This window comes from Petaurus breviceps, unplaced genomic scaffold (genome assembly GCF_028583685.1).
Source record: "Petaurus breviceps papuanus isolate PSGF00001 unplaced genomic scaffold, PetGlider_PUasm1.0 688, whole genome shotgun sequence".
Taxonomy (NCBI): Eukaryota; Metazoa; Chordata; class Mammalia; order Diprotodontia; family Petauridae; genus Petaurus; species Petaurus breviceps.
Genome location: NW_027186457.1, coordinates 25,463,337 through 25,479,134, shown reverse-complemented (window position 1 = coordinate 25,479,134; position 15,798 = coordinate 25,463,337). Strand labels below are relative to the sequence as shown.

The window sequence follows — 15,798 nt, the reverse complement described above, 5'->3', positions numbered from 1 at the left end:
ATAACGCTAATTTTACTCTTTCAAAAAATTAAAATAGCAAACAGTTTATAGAAGGTGTGGATAATTACCTATATTACTGTACTGCTGTGACAGATGTTGGCAAAGACACACAAAATGTCTACAGCTGTGCACTCCATGACACCGAGTTTACGCTCAGACAGAAGGCTAACAGATGTTCTGAACTGTCACTTTGCCTAAATGTTTTTAAAGTCTAAGGACCTGCTTACAAATTCACCAGGGTCTGGTTTAGTTTCCCAGAGGTCCTCAGAATTCCCATCTGTGACAATTCCTGTGGAACACTTTGATAAATCTACCCCTGTCTTGCTCCTCTTCTTCCAAACAGGCATCGCCAATTTGTCTGTGGGCGGCAAAGCAGGGGAGGCTGTTTCTCCGTATGACCTGGTTGTGAAATTCTGCAACTTCTATTTAAACTGAGAAATGTTCTTAGTGTCACAGTGAGGAGGGGGGAGCTAAGACAAGCTGGGGGTACAATTGAAAATAGCCAGTGAAATTATCCATTCTTTTCTCTTTGCTGTGAATCATAGTTTCATGCATCCTGGATGGAAAATGCTAACAATTTCCAAGAGTTGTATTTTTCCATAAGGAAAGCAAAGCAAAACAAACAAAAAAACAACAGCCCTGTCTTGCTATTCTTATTCAGCATTTTAACTACTGTGCTCACAATTACAGATCTCTCATGAGAACAACAAAATAACTATTAATTGTGAATCCAGTTAGGATAATGGGCGAACATAGTATGGGCTCCCCAGAAAAGAAGGGAACGCAGTCTCACATTTCCCCTGATTGACACCCCACACTTGCCTTTAGCTCCCTCAGACAGAATGGCTGCCCCGTTGGTGCAAAAATGAGCCGTCCTTTATTAACCGCTGCTTCACATTTGTCTTTTTTCCTCAACTGGATGGGTGCCTGTCATATGGCTGAAACATCCCGCTCACAATCAGGTGCTTGGCCTATCCTGTTTCTCCTCCATTCTGTATAGAAATATAACTCTAAATTGTACATCTTTCTGGGTTTGTTTCTAAATTACTCCCCACACTTAATTATGAGGATGAGAGGGATGCCTTATTCCTCTTTGTCATAGGCTAAGCTCTCGGTGATCCCAAACAAAAGAGGCAGTTCTGGAAGATATGGGATTTGCTCACAGGATTATGGTCTCATAGATAATGATGTGCAGTCAGCAGAAGAGAAGCTTTATTTTAATTCAAATAAGCTAGTAAACAAACCACTGACAAGGCTGTTGGGGAGAGGAACTGGCTGCCGTAGCCTCGTTGGCAGCTAAATTATAGAAAATCTATTATACCCTGTTCACCATATGTTTAATTTAATACAAGATACAAATTAAACTATCCACAGTGCCTATTAAAATAACAATACTTTTATTTGAATGTCTTAAAGTAATTTCTACTGACCTCTGAGAGGGCAGTCCTGATGGAGGTGATTAAGGGGTGGGGGGGGAGGTAGGAAGAAAGGTAGGTAATAGGAGGCAAAATGTTTTTAATTGACTTTCAGTGAAAATAAAAATACAGATTTTCATGGATTTGCAGTCATTAATGAGGTTAATTAGTAATCACGTGTGTACCGTCAGGGCTGTGGTTTCCTCCCTCCCTTCTGGATTTCTGAGCCTGGGGTTTTTGGAAGATGTAGCTGGATATGCCATTGGCCTAGACCCTTTAGAGACTTGGACCCTGAATGTGTGGGAATTTCTCCTCTGCTCCAAAGTGAGGGGAAAGCATCCAAGAAATCACTAGCTGAGAAGGACTAGGGCTAGCTGATCTCTAAACTCATTACTACCCAGTAGTATCCTGGATGCTCATGCCTTCCAGTTTAAGGGAAGTTTTAAATTCCAAAACTCCCCTTTAGTAGCTGGCAAAGTCTTTCCACCCCCAGGCCCCCACCCACCCCTGGCCTTAATCCAGTCCTAGACTGCTACAACCACAAGCTCCTACAGGGCTTCATCAAAGGCAGGCCTGACTTGGGGAAGTGTGACTGAAAAGAGAAGGGAGAAATTACCCATTTCTATAACCTATTTCTCTCAGCTCCCAAAACCTACAGTCAACAGATGCAAAAGCTTTGGTTAGTGATCCCCCTGCCAAATAGATATCTACATCTATATCTAATCTATGTCTACATCTACCATCTATAGCTATTTCCATATCCATATCTCTATATCTGTGTCTATGTGTGTATACATATGTGTGTGCATGTGTGCATGTGTGCATATGTACTCTGTAATTTACTTTTCCCTTGTTATCTATTTATTGCACTGTACATATTTGCCCTACCACATAACACTTAGTAGGTGCTTAATAAATGTTTATTGAATGAATTGGACCCCAGTTGGGCAAAGCCTACTCACTGAGGACCAACAGAGAGATGCTAGTGAACCTTGGACCAAATGTTTCAATTATTTTTATTACTCCTGCCCTCTTGAGCAGAATCTCAATAGGTTGGAATAAAAAAAGCAGGGAAGAATGGGGATGGGGGAAGTGAGGCAAGTGTAATTTTTTTTAAGGGGAAAGCAAAAGAGTGGACAAGGAGAATAAATGGAAATTTTTCCAGGAGTTGGTTTCTTTGACTCAATAACCTTTTCTTGTTAAACTCAAACTTGACAAGTTGTCCCTTCTCTCAGACTGCACTGTGTTTGGTCAACTTTATATCTGCTTCTCAGTAACCTGTAAGACCAGCCAACCTTGGATTTCATTTTCTCAGGACTTCCAAATATGCCAGAAACACTCCCTAATACTTCCCTCCTCACCCTCAAAACACACACACACACACACACACACACACACACACACACACACACACGATATATTTTCCGATGTCCAGGCCAACAATAAAAGCATCCCCATGGGCAGACATCTTTGAAGGTCAGCATATTCAGTGGCCAAATACCTCCCTAGACTGCATTTCTGCTAACCTCAAGTTTATGAAGAATGTACAAATATAGCAAGGCACAGGTCAGTGAAGCACCGAGTAGGGCATGTTGGGTTGGACGTGGAGGCAGGAAAATCTGGGTGTGAGCCCTATCTCAGATACTTTGTGTATGCCGCTGATGGAGTTATTCAGCATCTCTGAACCCTGACCTCTGGATTTATAAAATGGTAACAAGACGAGCAGCCACCTCACAGAGTCATTGGGAAGATCAAATGAAATAATGTACATAAAGCAGTTTACAACCTTGGAAGTGATCTAGAAATGTAAGCAAATGTCTTATTATTAGCAGTTATGTTTCATGAAGTCCAGATAGAAATGGCCAGAAAATGAGCGGTTCTCCTGATACTACTCTTTTATATTAGATGCCCTTCATACTATGTACAAATGAAAAAAATGACTGTTTTTTTTAGTTGAGTAAGAGAATTGGGAGGTAAGCCCATCATTTGTAGACTTGCTGAAAGCTTGGGATGAGTATAGTAGCAAGCAGGATCACACAGACTTTGTCTTGTTCTCACAAGATTTTAATTCCACATATGTATATATGCACATACATACATGTATATGTGTTCGTATGTGTGAATACATGCACATGTATATGTATGTTATATACTGTGTGTATTACATATACATGAAAATATTCTATACCAGATAGTTGTGAGGTCATTGATATTTTGTATGTGACATCCATTTAAAATATTCTTAACTTTTTATAGATCAGTGTCATATGATTATGGGCAACAGCAGTTCTGCCCCTCCCCTGGTTCCAATAAAGCTTATTGGTTGAATTCTCAAATATGTTTTGCAGTCCTTGGTGTTGTTTTATGTACTGCATACTGTACATATAACATTTCTGTGGAATTGGGAGGATAGAGAAGACATTATGTCCAGTAAATTATAAGCCCTTTGAATGCAGGCACATTTTTATATATTCTATATTTTTTTATATATTCTCTATTTTTTATCTTTATAACCCTATCATCTAGCTCCATATGTTTCCCATAGTAGGTATTTAAAAAGTACTTTGTGAATTTAATTTACTGAAGTTACCCATGGTGCCCAAAAGTTGGATCTAATAAGGGCAAACCTGCTGGGCCTGGAGTCAGGAGAGATATTGGTTCAGCATTGGATGCTGGTCTTGTCACCTGAATTTATCACTTAACTGACTCAGATTTCCCATCTGTAAAATGGAAATACCTACATTGCCTGCCTCATCTAGTTATTTTGAGGAATCAATCCAGACATACATATGAAGCACTTTTACTCCTTCAATACCAGCTGCTTTCTCTCCAAAAAATATTTGATTTATTTGTGGTTTTTGCCAGACAAACTTGGGGAAAGAAGGAAGGGAGGTAATTATGCCAGAGTAAAAGCAAGGGAAACCATTTCCATGGTTCCTTCCTCCTTTCCCCTATTCCCCATACTACTCTTCGAAAGGCCCACCCTGCTCTTATCCTTCTATATGGATGTATGGAATCATTTCTAATATTGGAAAGAAGCAAATTGGTAATGGGAAATGTTGTCTTTCAGGAAGACAAGGGCCAGGTAGAGGAGGAGGAGGAGGAGGAGGAGGAGGAGAGAGGAAGGATAATGAGTTATTATCTATTGTGAGTGTGATGTCCTGTGTCAACAGAAAAGGGAAGGGAGGAGTCTTCTGCTTTTTCCCTGCAGAGAAACCATTCTCTCTGTACAACATGTCTATGACAGACTCCCTTGGGTTTTTCCTTTTGTAGTTCTCCAGGACTCTCAGATTATCCCCTGCTTCTTCTGGCCTGTGGGGGCCCAATACCTGAACCCAACATCCAACCTACTCCGATGTTTTCCAGCTTGCCAGAACCCTTTGAAACCCTCTCAGGCCTGTTCAGTCAGAGCTATCTATTTCCCACCCCATCCCCCAGGAATGTTGCCCCACTTTAACCTGCTAGGGTTCCTGGACTTCTTCAGGGCTCTTTTTAAATAATAACAAACCACCTGGATGATGAAGAGAATTCCAGGGAAGGCTAAGTAATATGGGGTCAACCACCTGCTCCCTTCTACCATCAGGATCAAATCCAGAGAGGAGGCAGCTACCAATTCAAGAAGGAGCCTCGAGGCCAAGGCAGAACAGCCTCTAACCAGGAATACTTTGATTTTGCCTAATCCATATTCTTCCCTGATAAACAGGATGCTAATGATAAATTATATGGTGCTTACTATGTGCCAGGCACTGTTCTAAATGAACACTTTGCAATTACTTTCTCATCTGATAATCACAGCAGCTCTGGGAGCAAAGTGCTGTTGTTCTCCCTATTTTATAAATTCAGAAACTGAAGTAAATGGAGGTCAAGTGGCTTGCCCAGGGTCAAACAACTTCGTGGGTGTCTGAGGTCAAACTTGAACTCGGGTCCCAGGCCCAGGGTTCTATCCATTTTGTGACCTTCTAGTGCTGCCATTCACTCTTCAAATGGGCCTTTATATTATTTCATATTACTCACAACTGGAAGGAACTTTAGAGATTATCTCGATCTCTACCCCTTCCTGTTGAATTTTGCAGGGGAAGAAACTGTCCAGAGAGACATGCTTGTGTAAGGTCACTCAGGAAATAGCCAGCAGGGAGAAATGGAACGCAAACTCAAATATTCTAAGACCTAGAAACACTGATTAATGACTTGAAGTCAGGAGACAGGTGGAAGATGGGAGTGGGAGTGGAGAACAGTGACAGAAATCATGGCCCTGAGGAGGGGGTATTAAAGGGGATTGCCCCACATAGTACTGGAAGAGATCTCTTCAATTAATATTTCTTCAGGTACTTTAAACAAGAATAGGATTCTTCTCTCCCTACCAGGCCCCTGAATTATCCAGCCTGGCTTCTAGCTGCCAGCCTAAGTCAAAAAGGGGCATTTGTAAATCAAGTGAAGCCCCTTTCAAGCCCCCTCCCCTCTTTTAAACCTTGCATTCAACAGCCTGGCTTTCCCAAAGGAGAGGGCATAAACAAATGGAATGATGGACTTTAGTCCTAATAGCAGACATTTATATAATGAGCCCTTTCTATTACTGTCCCATTTGAGCTTCACAATAGCCCTAGGAGTTAGTGGGTGTTTGAGGAATTAATGTGCCCATTTTACAGATGAGAAAAAATGGAGCTCAGCGATGACCATTTAAGTCATAAGTAGCATAACTATTATGGAACTCACCTCTCTACCAACTCCAAATTCCCCACCTTTTTGGCTAAAGTCTTCTGGCTTTTCAATGTTCTATGAAAGGAAATTCTAACACCAGCATATCCTTCATCGAGGTAATAAACATCCAAACACCTACAGTCTTCCATTCCCAGGTTGGGGTATATTCTGGTCCAAACTTGTCCTGCCCTCCCCTGCTGTAGTACTTACTGCTTTCCTAGGCTAAATGGAAAATGAGACTGATACTGAGTTATAAGTGAGGATGAGGCTAGACGAAGGAAGTGACTTCTCCGAGGTCACACTGCTAGTGAGTTCGAAAGCTGGAATCTGAACCCAGGACCTCAGATTCAAAAAGGGTGCTTCCTGTCCACACACACAAACACACACACACACACACACACACACATACACACACACACACACACACACACACACACACACACACACACACACTGCAGAACACTGACCTTTGATGATTGATTTCCTGAAGCTACTTCTGAGCAAAATCTTGTAGAGGAGGAAATGATTTAAGAACATTAGCAGCAATAGCAGCTAGCATTCAAATAACACGTTGCATACCTTATCTCATTTGCTCCAAAAGCTGTCTTGGTTCCTATCGAGTACACCCTAACTGGCAGGGCCAAAATAAGGGAGAGACCAGGAAGTCACCAACCTTGGAGCAAAAGAGAGAGAAAAAAAAACTTTTAAAATGTGATTCTGACTATCTTGTCCATTGGGATGTGGTGAGGAGAGAGTAAAGTGGAGAATCGTTTTATGTTCTTGGCTTGGGCTCAAAATCGGCCCTTCCTCCTGCTGTCAGTTTGTAAAGCCTCCCGATTTCCCCTCAGGCAACCAACATTTTGCCCCCAGAATGTTGTCTAGAAGGGACAGTTCCCGTTAGGGAACTCACCTCTACCTCAGCAATTGGCACAGTCCAATTTCGTTTTCCTCAGGACTCCCGACAAACTGAGGCTGGAGCCCGGGGTTCTGGCCCAGATCCTTTCACGGGTATAGAACCGGATTGTTTTCAAAGGCGGCCCTCTAACTGGCCCCGCCTTCCACTCCTACCTGGGGCAGTTTGTGGCCCCTTGGCTTCACAGAACAGGCCAGATACAGTTTCTCCCACTTTCCCCCAGTGGAAGGGGGCGCGATTCTCATTTATCCAGAGTTCACAAAGATTTCTTAGCCTGGGAACTCCTTTCTTGGTCTTTCCCCGTCTCCTCAATGCACCCGCGAGGCCTAGACTGGAGCGCCTTTCTGAAGGGATGGATGGATGAATGGAGGGGTGAATGAATCTAGCGGATCCGGTAGGTCCCACGTATTTGACCTTAAGAAGTCTGCAAATCAACCCTCGTAAATTGATTGTAGGATCTGCCCCTAACCCCAGAGAGGTCCCGGCACAACCTAAAACTGGACAGTTTCTCCTATGTGGGCATAAATAATCGATGGGGTTGTGAGAAGGGGGGGGGGGCGCTTTTGTAAAATTCAGACGCTCTTGTGACTTCTGGCTTCTAATTAAAGCCGAACCAATTCCCCGAGAAACTTAAAAGCAATGAGCTCTCAGAGCTCACTTGGGACCGTCTGTTGTGGCTGCAAAGTTTAGAGATGTACCCTTTTTCTTTTTTCCCCACTCCCGACTTAAAATGTGAAAAAGGAACTGCGTTCGTGGCCAGAATGTTTCATCTGTGAACAAGGATGTCCACCCTTCTTCCTGCTTAGCCAAACGTGCCCTCTGAACGTATCTACAACCTACCCAAGTCCTGACAGCCGTCGAAGGACGGTCTGAAATCTGCTCCCGCGCCAGAGGGAGCTTAGCTGCTTGCACTCCCTACCTTGGTGCAGAGGTACAGCTCTCTTGGGGCGCATGGGAGTTGATCAGAAATCGGAGTAGGGTCTGTGCGCTGGTTTACAGACTGCAAAGAGGGACTCCAGACATTTATTCTGTAATGCAAAATGGGGTCTTGAAGAACCAATTAGGTACAAATACTTTTAGTTTTATGTTTTGTGGCTTATCTTTGTCTTCGGAATTTCCGACCAAAGACCTTAATTGGTGTGTAAATAACACTCCCCAATAATCCCTTATTAGATGACTTCAGAGTAGTTATGAACCAATGGCGTATGCATTTGGAAAAGGAAAAGTTGAAGCGAAGATGGGCTTGGTGTGGCTGTCTTTTATTTTGCAGAGGAATGAGAGAGGAGGAAGAAAGGGACTGAGAGATGGACAGAAGGGGGAGGGAAAGATAGAGATGATGACACACACCAGAGAAATAGAGGCAGAGAGGAGGGCGGAGACGGAAACAGGGAGAGACTCCGAATGACAGAGAGAGACAGAGATAAGGAGACAGGGAGAGGAAAAGACGAGCGCGCGCGCGCGGTGTGTGTGTGTGTGGGGGGGGGGGAGGGAGAGAGGAAGAGAGAGAGGAGGATTAAAAAAGAAGAGAGAAATAGAGGCAGGAGACAGAAACAGAGGGGAAAGAGATAGAAAAGCGGAGTGGGGATGCCGGGGTGCTTAAGGACGGGGTGGGTTTTTTGTTTGTTTTAAGATTAAAGCCATTATCCTGGAGCGTCGCCAGGCTCCAGGTGAGCCCCTATTTCGGAGCGCACAAAGGGCAGAAGTCACAGAGCAGGATTACTATCACACCTGGCTCCAGAGAGGCCGGGATCCGAACCAACCATTCCCATAGAAAGGTAGACAAACACAGTCAGGGTCTAACAACTTCCCCGTCGAGCCCTCTTTGTCTCCTCCCTCGCCAAGGGTGGGGGAAGGTGCAGGGAGGGGGACTTGAAGGTCGTCGAAGGGGATCCAGACCTCACCCGAATCTAAATTTAGGGCCGGAGTGACAGGCAGAGCTCCCATCTAAAGGCAGCGGAACTAGGAGGCAGTAATAGGCCCACCCAGTTGGGGCCAGTACAAGGACCCCGAAGGGGATGGGGAGGAGTGGTGGCTTCAAACTGACTAGGAGGTGGCCCTAACAAGCTAAATAGATGACCGGAGACCATGGAGGAGTGCAAGGAGTCCCAGTGGCCAGGGTAGGAGCAACGAACCTTTATACATCCACCAGGATCCCCCCTGGGGCGCTGGGCTTCTGGGATGTCAACTTGTGGGTTGCCCAGTCCTATTCCCCACCCCTTTCTCCAGGTTCCCTGTCGTTCTTGGTCAAGGTGCTTGAGAGCCCAGTCTGGGAGACGGAGAGATCGGAGCGCTTTAGGAGCGCAGCGAGCATGCCTAGTGCCTAGTCCAAGGGGGTGGGGATGGGGGAAAATGACATGAAGGGACGTGAGCACGTCTCCTGTGGCTGTCATCCATCTTTCCTGATCTATGTGTCGACAGTCCGAGCTTCCTTCTTTCTGCGTGGACAGCACAAGGAACCGGGCGCGGGAGGGCGGAGTGGGCAATAATCAGTTTTTCCTCCAGTTACTTTTTTTTTTGAGGAGGGAGGGGGGAAGGGTTGGTGGCTGTGTTCCTTCTTGGCCCCCCTTCTCTTTCATTCTAGCGCTACTCCACCCCCAACCGAAGGAGCTTAAAATAACTTCATGGCTCTGTCTCTTTCAGTCTATGGAGGAAACTGAGGCTTGACTAAGGTGGCCTTACTATTGATCCCCATGCAAGCTCTTCCAAAACAAGCAGAATAAAGCCCCATTACAAAGGCTAGATGTTTGGGCCGATTAGGAATCGAGAAGGAAACCTGCAGCTGCAAGGAAAAATAATCCATGAGCAGATAGTTTAATAAAAAAAAAAATTTTAAAGGAAAATATGAAGAGATCAGTTCGACCTTGCAAGGACTTCTGCTTTAAAAAAAAAAATCTTTATCAAACCCCTATTCTATGGCTTCAATAAACAGAACCCATTACCTCACGGCGTCTTTTGTTGGCCTCATACAAGAGAGAACAAAATGGTTATTCAGGGGACCGCTTTCGATTTTTATTGTGGGTAGTCCGCACAAAGAGGCGTGTTATTGTATTTAAAAGAACCATCTGTAGCAGAAACAATGGCATCAAATTATCTTTGAATACCCACTGAAAAAACATAAAGCTTTTTTTTATTCTTCTGTACGGTGGGGGGATAGAGCACTGTTGGGCTAACTGACTTTTTTGTTGTTCTCTGGGTGCGTTCTTCTCTCTCCCCTCTCCCTCTCCCTCACCCTCTCTTCACTCTCTCTCTCTCTCTCTCTCTCTCTCCCTCTCTTTCTCTCTCTCTCTCTCTTTTAAAAAATCAGCCATTTGGGATTTTAAGCCATAAACGATCTTTCTTGTTGCAGGGGTTCGCAGTGGCAAAGCTAGGCTAGGACTTGGAGGCTTCTGGCAGGCGAGGCGGGTGGAGGAGGAAGGAGGCTGACGGATCCACTGGGGGGAAGAAAAGCTGAACTGGATTCACAGTGTCCTGGATGGAAAAGGAGGAGGAGGAAGAAGAAGAGAAGGAGGAGGAGGAGAGGAGGAGGAGGACGAGGACGAGGAGGAGGAGGAGGAGGAGGAAGACTGAGAGAGGGGAAACGCGGAGCTCCTTCAACTCGCGCTGTCCGGTGAGAAGTAAGCAAGCAAGGACTGACAGGAGGCTCCGGGAGCCCTCGCCTCCTTTCGCTTTTTTACCTGCCAATCAAACCGCTAGAAGACAACACCCTGATCTGGCATGGACGTGTAAGTAGCTTGCAAACCAACTTTGACATTGACTGCGAGCTTTCTCTTCTCTTCTCCTCTCCTCTCCTCTCCTCTCCTCTCCTCTCCTCTCCTCTTCTCTTCCCTTCTATCCCTCCCCCTTTTCACCTCTCACCCTCCCTCACTTTCTCCCTTAATCCCCTCCTCCTTTTTCCCCCTCTTCTTTTTATGACCTTTACAAAGACCTGGAAACCCACCTTGTGTGGCAATCATTTCACCCACCCTGATCGAAAGCTGAAAGTGTTAACTTTTGCAGTTGCTTGCTCATTTCGTTATCTTTAAACAAGCGCTGAGATGAAATGGTATCTTGTTATTTTCTTCCAAATAGTTTCCTTGCCGAACACAATCATCTGCCTTGTAGGGTCATAGGCTGTTGGGGTGGTTGGCGGTGGTGTGTGTTTCCCTTATAAAAAGTAAGAAACCAGATCCAGGAAGCACCAGAGAGTAACCCAGGACTTTGAAATCTAGGCTTCCGCCCTTGTTGGCTTTGCTTTGGCAGCTTGCCTTTCCACAGAGCCTCTCCCGCGCGATGCGAGTTATTAAAAAGGGGAGCGCGGGCCGCATCCAAAACTGTAAAGCGAACATAGTCCTAAAGCCCACCTGGTGTCCTGGCTTTTTTTTTTTTTCAAATTAGGGTATAGAATGGGACATACGGGGCTGGGAGGAATCAGTGAACTTTATGAAATGTCCTAAAAGTGTGTGAGGGCAAAATGTTACTTGGGAAAATGTTCAAGTAAGTGCTTGCGACATGTCCAAGGCAAAAACTGGACAGAATTCTTGTCCCTTCGAGGCTGAAGACCAAGGGCTTACTCTCTGGTGCCTCCTAACGGTAACCTGCATGTATGTTTTTACTTTCCGTACCACACTGAAGACCCAGTGGCTGTCAGCCAGGGAATCTTCCTTCCCCCCCTCACCCCCCCCCCGCCCTTCTTCCTTCCGGGAAGCAAATTAATTATTTCCCCAAAATCATTTTCTAGAAGAGAGAATGATCCCACCTAAAATTGCCTCTCCAAAACCAACACATTTCGTTTTGCCTACCTATTCTTCTGCCTCTCTGATACTCTGGAGCGGGAGTAGGGGGCGGGGGTGGGGGTGTGGGTGGGGGGAAGAGGGAATGATTGGGAAATTGCAGATGTTGACACCAACTCATTATAATACAATTTAACGAGGGGGGGCTCATTTTAGGCTCTGTTAGGGAGCGACGTGGTACGGGAAGGAGCCCCCCCCCCCCCTTCCCTCTTCTCTCTCTCTTTAAGAATTTGGTAGATAAAGGTTAATCTTGGGCTGAATGATAGAGCTGTGATTGACAAGAGAAAAGGTGTTGAGGGCAGGTCGAGCTGTCTTATTTACAGCCCACTGCTTGCTATAGCGCCTTTGTTAGGACTCGAAAGCTAATTTCGTGCTGATCAAAAGCACCACCGAGTTAAAGGACTGGTAATGACTGCTAATTTCATTTCAGCCTCATACATCCCCAACTGCTGTAATTAAAGACGTGAGATTTAAATACAGGTGAAGGGTGGGTTGGTGGGTTGTGTGTGGGTTTTTTTTTTTAAGTTGAGAGGGAAAAGGGGGGTACCATTCTATTTCGTTGTGACTTCCCTCCCCTGCTCACGAAGTGGGGGTTTCCAGCCTGGGGGTAAGAACTGTCTGTCCTGCACTGACTAGGAGGAGGAGATGCTGGCAAAATGCAGCGGCACAGAAAACAAGGCTCCTGAACCCAGGGTTCCAAGCCATGCCCTAGAACCCGCGTGCATGCTAGTTACTTGAAGCTCTAATTACTTATAAGGAAGGGCCGTCTGAAAAGATTCCAAACTTGGACCAGGACCGGTAGGGACTGGCTCTCGAAGCACCGCCGGGAAGCTCAGGTTTCGAACGTGCAGCCGGCGATGTGCAGGCGGGCACCCAAGGTGCGTCACCTGCTCCTCCATTAAAAGCACTCGGGTTTGGGGAGAGAAGCATAAAAGTTTGAAAGTTCGACGTGCCCGTAGTTGGCTAAGACAGTTTCCTTCGACTCCAAAAAACAAATTGTCTTAAATCTTTTTTTTTTTTTTTTTGTATTCATAAAGTCTAGAACCTTCCCATTGGAAAAAGCCGGCAAGCGAGCGATAGGCTCTCCTGGGGCTATGACTCAGGACTCCAACTGTCCGTTCTTAGAGCGTTTGTCGCGGGCGCCCCCTTTTGGACACAGGGGGAACTGCGCGGTACTCGGGGTTGGGGGGAAGGGGGAAGGGGCTGCTTGGAATATGCTTTCCGTTTACTGGAAACTCTTGGGAGCCTTTTTCCCACACCCCCAATCTTCTCTCCAAAAAGTGGGAGGAGGAGCGAAAGTAGGGAAATGTTGGTGTCCTTGTTAAAAAAAAAAAGAGGCAGAATGGCCGAGCCCCATTCCTTGTCTTTTCACCCCAAAAGATTGGACTTTGGAGTGAAGGTGTGAAAGAGTACTTGGTGGTTTAGAAACTCGAGGAAATGCAGGGAAAAGGAGATAGGATTCTCTGCTGAGCAATAAAACCTTTAAAAAAAAGACTTTTCCTTCTAATGTCAATGTCTTGGAGACTGAAAGCTTAGGAAGACTTGACCCACAAGGGTGGGAACCCTTCAGTGGCTGGGCCCAGAATGCTCCTGGGAGCTTTGGGCACACATATGACAGATGGGAATCACCACTGCCCGGTGTAGTCCTCCCCATCGTTTCCCTGAAAGCAATTAAAATGGTTAGGACAGATCTGGACCCTCCTTTTCCTTCTCCCTCTGGAGGATCTATGCCAAAAGCAACACTTTTCCAGCCCTGGGCCCCCTAGGTCCTACTAGACCCTTGGTCTTCTGGTCTCTCTGGTGCTCTTCTGTAGCCAAAGATCACTTTTCTTTCACTTTATGGTTTTAATACACCTGCAATGCAAACCACGGTCTGGGAAGAGAATGGGAAGGAGGAAGGAAGGGGACTTTTTGAAAAATACTTCCCTAGACAACTCACATGGTGGATGTCTGGACAAGACTTCAGGCAAAACTCACAGCACAATCTCTCAGAAAGACACTGTAGGTTATGGCAAAACGCTCTGGATTTTTTCATGAGGGTTGTTTTTTAGTTACACCAGTAAACTGTCTTTATGACCAGTGTGGGTGGTGTCTCTTCCATTCCCGACTTGTTTGGGTGTGTGCATTTGGAAACAGTCTTTAGGTTCTCTCTTTAATTTAGAATAAGAGGAGATGAAGGCTTTTCATTTTTCCTCCAAAATCATTTTCTCTAAAAGAAGTAAACTTTCCTCTTGAGCCTGATGAAATTGGTTGTTTTTCTATGACCCCAGTTTGGGTGGAAGTGAGGAAGATACAGAGAATTTTAGAAATAGTTGATCTTACATGAGATCCTTCTCTTCTGGGTTCTCTCACTTAAAAAAGGAAAATCTTCTAAACTGGTTTCAGCATTGGAATCTGGTTCTTGAACACCTTGATTAAGGTTTGGGGTTGGGTCATTGCAAAGGAAGTCTATTCTAAAGGACAATTTAACTGCATTCCTGAGCCCCAAGAGGCTCCATTCCATCCCTCTGTACTCTGCTTCCCTAGTCTCCTTCTTTGAATCATTAAAGAGGGAGAAAGGGAAGATAGAAGGGAAAGAGGAAAAGCTGAAAGGAAAGGGCAAGAAGAGAAGGAAAAGAGAGGAGAGACAAAGGGGAGAGAGGACCAGAATCAAATTAATAACAAACTGGAAGGTCTCTTGGATCAGTTGTTCACTAATCAAGAACATTCCTCAGAGACCTCAAAAGGGTTTGTGGACCTTGGGGAAGCTATAGGTAACAGGTGACAAAGACATACATCCAGGAAAGGTGCTTTCTTTCTACTCCTGAGGGGAGGAGAAAAGAAAGAAATTCGTAGTGGATAGGAGCTAGGGGAGAGAGTCAGAAACAAAGACAAAGTCCAGAAGAGAAATGAGAAACTTCTTCACTCTCTCCTCCTCGACCCACACTTACAAACGCCCCTGCCCAGAATCTTGACAAAGTGGATGTAGTCAGGGCTGGGAAGCCATGATAAGACTTCAGGGTGGGTACCTTTTCAGAGGTACCTTTTGGTCTCTTTCCTTTAAGATGGCATCCCTTTCTCTAGCATTTTGACCAGTGCTTTCCTTACAACCACCCTGCAAGGCTGCTACTTGTTTCTATCTTTCTTCCTTTCCCTTCAAATTTCCCCTTGAGGAAAATAGTTTGTCCTTCCATAGGTAAGAGAATAAGCCATTAAGTCAATTAAAATTGTCAGTTGCTAAATGTTTCTTAATTCTCTAGACCTCAAAGTAGACAGCCAGCCACACTAATCAGAAGATCAGTTGGACTGGAGAAGTTTTCTCCCCACTTTTCTTCCCTCATTTCTCCCCCCATCTTTTTTTTCTCCTCTCTACTTTCTTCCACTCAGCTCACCTCTTATCAAGGCTACTGGGGTCTCTTGCACTTCCAGGCATTTATTTTCTCCTAATTCATGGACTGACCCATTCATTCACTCAAATTCTCTAAGGATAGTATTCTCCATGCCCCAGCCCCCAGTGACCTTGATGGTAGCAGGGTTTTCTCAGTGTGTTTTCTCCACCTAGGCAGCCTTCTCTCCTGTCTGTCTGATCTCATGCCTTATGTCCTCCCCAACACACAAAATCCCCTTCCTTTAAGCTGGCAAAAGAGCCTGCAAAAGAATGGGAGTCTGCTGTTACCTTATTATGAACCACTGTTTCTTGAAAGTGATCCTAACAATACCCTCTTCAAACAGAAATAGATTTTTTTTTCCTATGATCTATAATCCCTCTGGGGGCTTAGCCCCAGACCCACCTTTTACTGGAAGTCTACTCTCCAAATGTTGGCTGGTAGTTGGGATAGTGACTGAGAATGTTGTGAATGGTAATGGTGGAGGACAACATGGAGAATGGCAAGGGTCTTATACCATCCGTTTTATTTTCTCTTTCTTTAAAAATAAACAAAAACATGATCTACCCCATCAATATATGTGTGTATACATATGTATGTGTGCGTGTGTGTGCATGTTTGTGAATGATCGAGCTGGT

At 45.0% G+C, this 15,798-nt stretch overlaps 1 long non-coding RNA gene across 1 annotated transcript in view; it reads right to left on the bottom strand.

The window, feature by feature from the left end:
* The window catches only part of LOC138174451 (uncharacterized), a 37,291-nt gene extending 26,459 nt beyond the window's left edge, over positions 1 to 10,832 (bottom strand). Inside the window, exons 1-2 of the long non-coding RNA XR_011171722.1 lie at positions 10,701 to 10,832; positions 6,693 to 6,786 (exon numbers count right to left, since the gene is read on the bottom strand). This is a non-coding gene — a long non-coding RNA (uncharacterized lncRNA). The remainder of the gene's footprint in view (positions 1 to 6,692; positions 6,787 to 10,700) is intronic.
* Between the last annotated feature and the right edge of the window lie 4,966 nt (positions 10,833 to 15,798).